The following is a 6,014-nucleotide window of genomic DNA, read 5'->3' on the forward strand; positions in this document are numbered from 1 at the left end:
TATGACCCATTGATTTTCAACAGCATCCTAGGAACATTCAACCTAGAAAAGAGTTTATTCCATAAGTGTTGGCAAGAACAACTGGATATTCACATGTAAAATAATGACGTTGGACATCTACCTTGTTTTATTTTATTTTTTATGTTTCATATTTGAGATAGAAGGACAGACAGACAGAGCACAAGCAGGAGAAGAGCAGAGAGACAGAGACAGAATTTGAAGCAGGCTCCAGGTTCTGAGCTGTCAGCACAGAGCCTGATGTGGGGCTCAAGCCCAGGAGCAGTGAAATCATGAGCTGAGCCAAAGTTGGATGCTTAACTGACTGAGCCACCTGGGCACCTCTGGACATCTACTTTATACCATATATAGCAGTTAACTCAAAATTGAACAAAGACCTAAATGTAACAGCAAAACCTATAGAACTCTTAGAAGAAAACTTTAGCAGTAATTTTCATAGCCTTGGATTTGGCAATGAATTCTTAAATATGGGACCAAAAGCACAAATGACAAAAGAAAAAATAGGTAAAGTGTACTTAATAAAAATTTGAATTTTTGTGCATCAAAAAATATCATTGAAGTCATAGGAGAAAAGATTTACAAATAATATATCTGATAATGGAGTAGTATCCACAATATATGTAGGACTCTTACAAGTCAACCACAAAAAGCCAAGCAAGTCAGTTAGAAAATGTGCCAATGATTTAAAGAGACACTTCTCCAAAGATATACAAATGCCGAACAAGTACATGAAAAGACCCTCAACATTGTTAGTTATTAAGAAAATTCAAGTCAATACCACAATGACGTACCACTCTGTATTCACTAGGAGAGCTATAATTTAAAAAGGAAGAAAAAAAGCATAGGAACAAACATTGGTGATGATACAGAACCAGTGGAGCTTTTGCACCTTGTTCTTGGAAGCCTAAAATGACTCAGGCACTGTGGAAATCAGTTTGGTCATTCTTCATAATAATAGACTATTAGACCCAACATATAGTAAAAACACACCAACCAACCAACAAACAAAAACTTGGTCTTGCACAAAAGCAAGCCTGGCTTTTAGTCTCAGTTTCTGGGAGGTAATCTATGTCTTACATGGTAAGAGGGTCTGTTAAAGATCAGTGCCACACCTAATCTTAAGGTGGGGCTGATCATGTATGACAGTCTTGGCCTAAAGTGGTCTCTTGGCCTGCAGTGGTCTTTTGTCTCAACTTGGAGGCTGAGATCAACCATATGGACAATCAATCAATCAATAAATCAAGCCTATGTCATAGAACCCTAATAAAAGCTGAACATTGAGGCTTGTGTGATCTTCCCTAATTGCCAATGATCCATGTGTATTGTCACATGTTGAAGCTGGAATAGTAACATGTCTGAGGACACAGGAAGCTTGTCTTTAGGACCTTGCCTAGATTCTGTTCTGTGTGTTTCTTCCTTTGGGTGATTGATTTTATTTTGACTTGTTTGATTTCTCCAGTGATAAACCAAAACTGGGAGTAGAATACTTTTCAGTGAGTTGTTTGAATCCTTTTAGCAAGTTAATAAACCTAAGCATGGTTTTAAGAATTCCTCTAACTTCCAATTTGTGTCAAAGTGAGTGTAGTCTTGGGTATGGGGCCCTTTAACCTTCGAGTTTGGGTGATTCCAAGTACCCTGCAATTCCACTCCTAGGCATGAACTGAATAGGTGTAGCTGAATACAGCTGGTAACAGGCACCCAAACATGGATGTTTATAATAGCACTATTCACAATAGGCAAAAGGTCAAGCAAGCCAAATATCTATCAATAAATCAACAGACGTAAAAACTTTAAAATGCACAGAACTACTGTTCAATCATAGAGAGGAATAAAATACTGATGTTGTTACATTGTGGATGAACCTTGAAAACATGAGAAATGAAATAAGCTAGGCACTCATGTGAAATATGAAATGTATAGAATGGATAAATGAATTATATGATATATATAGAATGGATAAATTCATTAAGACAGAGAACAGAATGGTCATTATCAGGTACTGGGTGGGGAGGTGGAATGGAGGAAAACTGATTAACGGGTGTGACATTTGCTTTTGAAATGTTGAAAATATTCTGGAACTGGGTAGAGGTGTTGGTTGCATAATACAGTGAATGTTTTAATGGTACTGAATTTTTTACTCTAAAATGGTTAAGAATTTTGTTTCAATATGAAGGAAGCAAGCTATCAAACGGAAATGGAATTTGACCCTATTTTTTCTCTCTGAGTCAGTATCTGCAGTTATTAGCTCAAATTTGTCTAAGGAAAATAGCTTGTCCTCATTCTAACTAAAAATCTAGGTCTTCAGTCTTACACACTATTGATGCTTCACTGTCCATAAAGAAAGAAGTAAATGAGTTCTTCCTTCTAACAATTGATCCTTTCTATTCCTAGGTTACTTAGTATTTTTATCATGAATAGTTTTAATTCCATTAAGTATTTCTCTACATCTTTTGAGATAACTATATGTTTTGCTACTTTATTTTGTCCATGGGACAAATCTATGGACTGGAAATTGTACATCAATCCTGCATTCCTGGATTAACTGGCTCTTGTATATGATGTATTAGCTTTTCTATTTAAAAAAAATAATGTTTATTTTTGAGAGAGAGAGACAGAGCATGAACAGAGGAGGGGCAGAGAGAAAGAGAGACACCGAATCTGAAGCAGGCTCCAGACTCTGAGCTGTCAGCACAGTGCCTGACGTGGGGCTCAAACTCACGAACCACAAGATCATGACCTGAACTGAAGTAGGGCACTTAACCGACTAAACCACCCAGGTGTCCCAACTTTTTTATATACCAAAGAATTTTATTTTTTTAAATATTTGTCCATGTATATTTGTGATATGTTGTTCTATAATTTTCTTATCTGGTGATGCCGGCATAAAGCGAAATAGAAAGTTTTCTCTTCTTTTTCTGCTGGGATCAATTTATTTAGAATTGGAATTATATCTTCTCTAATGTGCTATTTACATTAGAGAGAAGGCTTTATTTTTTATTTCGTAAGACTTTCCTGGAATTTCAATTTTAGCAGTAAGGAAATAAACACGAAATGCAACCAGAAAATCACTCCTGGATTTTGTTTCTCTCAGATGCACAAGCTCAGGACTATTTTCACATACTTTGTGCTTTGAAAGCAACTTTTTTCATCAACAAGACTATCCTTAACTTGAATGAACTATGCAATTAAGTAGCAATGTCCAGGAAACAGAGCGCTGATGTAGGAGTGCCTCAATTGTCTATTTAACTTCCTTTTTCTCTTTCAGATTCTTTTTCTAAGATGATAAACAGTAAGTAGAGAAGACCAGTTACACAATAAAAATATCACTTACCACCACTGAAATATTAATATCATAAGCCAACTGTCCAATAGTAAATTTCCTGACCTTTTATTTACTAAATATGATACAAAAATTAATATGTACATTAATGTGGTCAACATTCAACTTATAACAGTTCCTCCATTAAGTGACTATTCTGTACATTCTTCATGTACAAGATGATTTTATGAATATCTTTGCCAAGAGTGTTGCCAGAGCCCTTCAGAAATCAAACAACAAAGTTGCCTCTATAGAAACTACCAACAAAAAGTTAAAGAAAAGTATGACATACATAAAAATAAATAGCACATTACTATCACCTTATAGAACCCCCAATGAAATAATTTACATTATCAATCATACACCCATCACTTAGAATGTGCACATTCTGATTAAAATTATAATTTTTAAATTCTTGGAGAATTTCTGTTTTACATTTGTGTAAATACGTGTCCATTCAAAAGCACTCTCAAGAATAAACCAATAACCTACTTTAAACAATTTTGCAATTATTCAGAGATCTTTCTACACAATTCGATTTTGTCCTGCGAGGCAGAAATCTAATTAGTTTCAAAATTACATTTTACCCAATATCTGTGGTATTTTTAAAAGTTAACATCTTAAAACCAAAGATCTACAGCACATGCCAAATATAGTTAATTCTATACTGTTTTCACACTCTCTAAATACATTTTTTCTTTTTAAAAAAATTTTAATGTTTTTTTATTATTTTTGAAAGACAGACACCGTGTGAATAGGGGAGGGTCAGAGAGAGAGGGAGACACAGAATCAGCCTCCAGGCTCTGAGCTAGCTGTCAGCACAGAGCTTGACACGGGGCTCGAACCCACGAATTGTGAGATCATGACCTTAGCCAAAGCCGGACGCTTAACCAACTGAGCCACCCAGGTGCCCCAAAATCCATTTTTTCTATCAAAATATTTTTATTAATATATACACACAGCTTATTAAGATATTTCACTGGGACATTTAGTTGAACGCTTTTGATATCTGGTGAATAGAGAATCAAATGTTAAATAAATCACAATACCCCATAGTTATATATCTCTATTTGTTGGCATATTGTTAGGTATTGCTAAACAATGAGATGAATAGGTTTATAAAGAGCAAAGCTTTATGTAAAGGAAATTGGAATGTTTTATTTAGAAATAAAGTCCTCATGCTTTGGGTGAAGCAAGTAATATAGTCTGCAGTTGGACTGGAACTATGCTCCTCAGAAATTTACCACGACGTTACCTATGCTGTGAGACATCAATCACCCTCAGCAGGCAACAACCAACACAGTCATTCAGTTGGGCCAATCAGGTGGTGCATCACTGTATTTAAAAGTTCTGTCAGACTGGGACAGTTATATTATATTTATCTGGAACACAGGAGAAGGATATTTCCCATGAAGTAAGATTTACCATTGGACCCAGGTCTTCACTACTCCCTGTATGTGTGCTCTTTGCTGTGCAACTTTTCAGTTTTGCAAGAGGCAGATATGGTTGACAACCATTGACTTTGTGTCAGCTATGTGATTTGCAGTGGCTGATAGAATGTTAACAGACATGATACAAAAGGGAACTTAAAGCATCTTTTGTTATATCACATTCGTTTCTGTGATTCAGCCATGAACACTGCAAGTAAAGCCTCTACCAAGCCCAATGGTTCAAAGGGGATCTTATACACAGACCACAGCTACTCAATCACCATGCAGATCTATGAACTGGAGATAAGGTTTCCAGTCAGACAAGACTATATCAGGTTAACCAAGATGATCTTGCTGATATTAGCAGTGCTGCCCAATCAATCCACCAATAAATAATTATCTAATGTGACATATGACTAAAATCTTGTTATCTTGTTATTATGCATCAATAGCTAACTCACAACTCAAGATCAGCATAAATGACAGATTTAGATTTAGCATAAACTGTTTCTGAACTACACAGTTATTAATTTTTAGGTTTTTTTATATTTTATATACAAAAAGAACAAAATTTATATTAAATGCAGTTTTACTAAAGAATGTGCTGGGCTGTTTGTGGCACAGAGATATGCCTTCTTTGAATTTGTAATGTATCCAAGTTCCTCGTGTAAAATTGAAGATATACTACTTTTAAAATTAGTGTGTGTGTTTTGTCAGCTCTTAGTTTACTATATTGCATTTGATGTAACCTCCCTCATGATAAGCTATAAATTTTCAAGGTAACTCTATAAACTCAATCTTCAAGGACTTAAAAAGGAATCGAAGATTTACCTGGGCAGCCAAATGGCAATGTGTACTAACTCAAAAATCTTTACATGACAAGTCACTTTATGTTGTGTCATAATAATCTGGTATTGATTAACTTCTTGACTGTCTCTTTCACATCTTTGTTCCTGAAGCTGTAGATCAGTGGGTTCAGCATGGGGATGACCACAGTGTAAAAGACAGAAGCCACCTTGACCATGAGCCATGAACTTTTGGAGTTAGGAACACAGTAGAGAAATAGGATGGTCCCATGGAAGATTGTGATAGCGGTCAGGTGGGAAGCACATGTGGAGAAGGCTTTGTGGCGCCCCCCAGTGGAAGGCATCTTCATGACAGTGATAAATATGAAAACATAGGAGGTAAGAATGATCATCAAGCTGCTTATTTCATTGAATGTGGCAGAGACTAAAATGATCTTCTGG

This window comes from Suricata suricatta, chromosome 11 (assembly GCF_006229205.1).
Source record: "Suricata suricatta isolate VVHF042 chromosome 11, meerkat_22Aug2017_6uvM2_HiC, whole genome shotgun sequence".
Lineage (NCBI taxonomy): Eukaryota > Metazoa > Chordata > Mammalia > Carnivora > Herpestidae > Suricata > Suricata suricatta.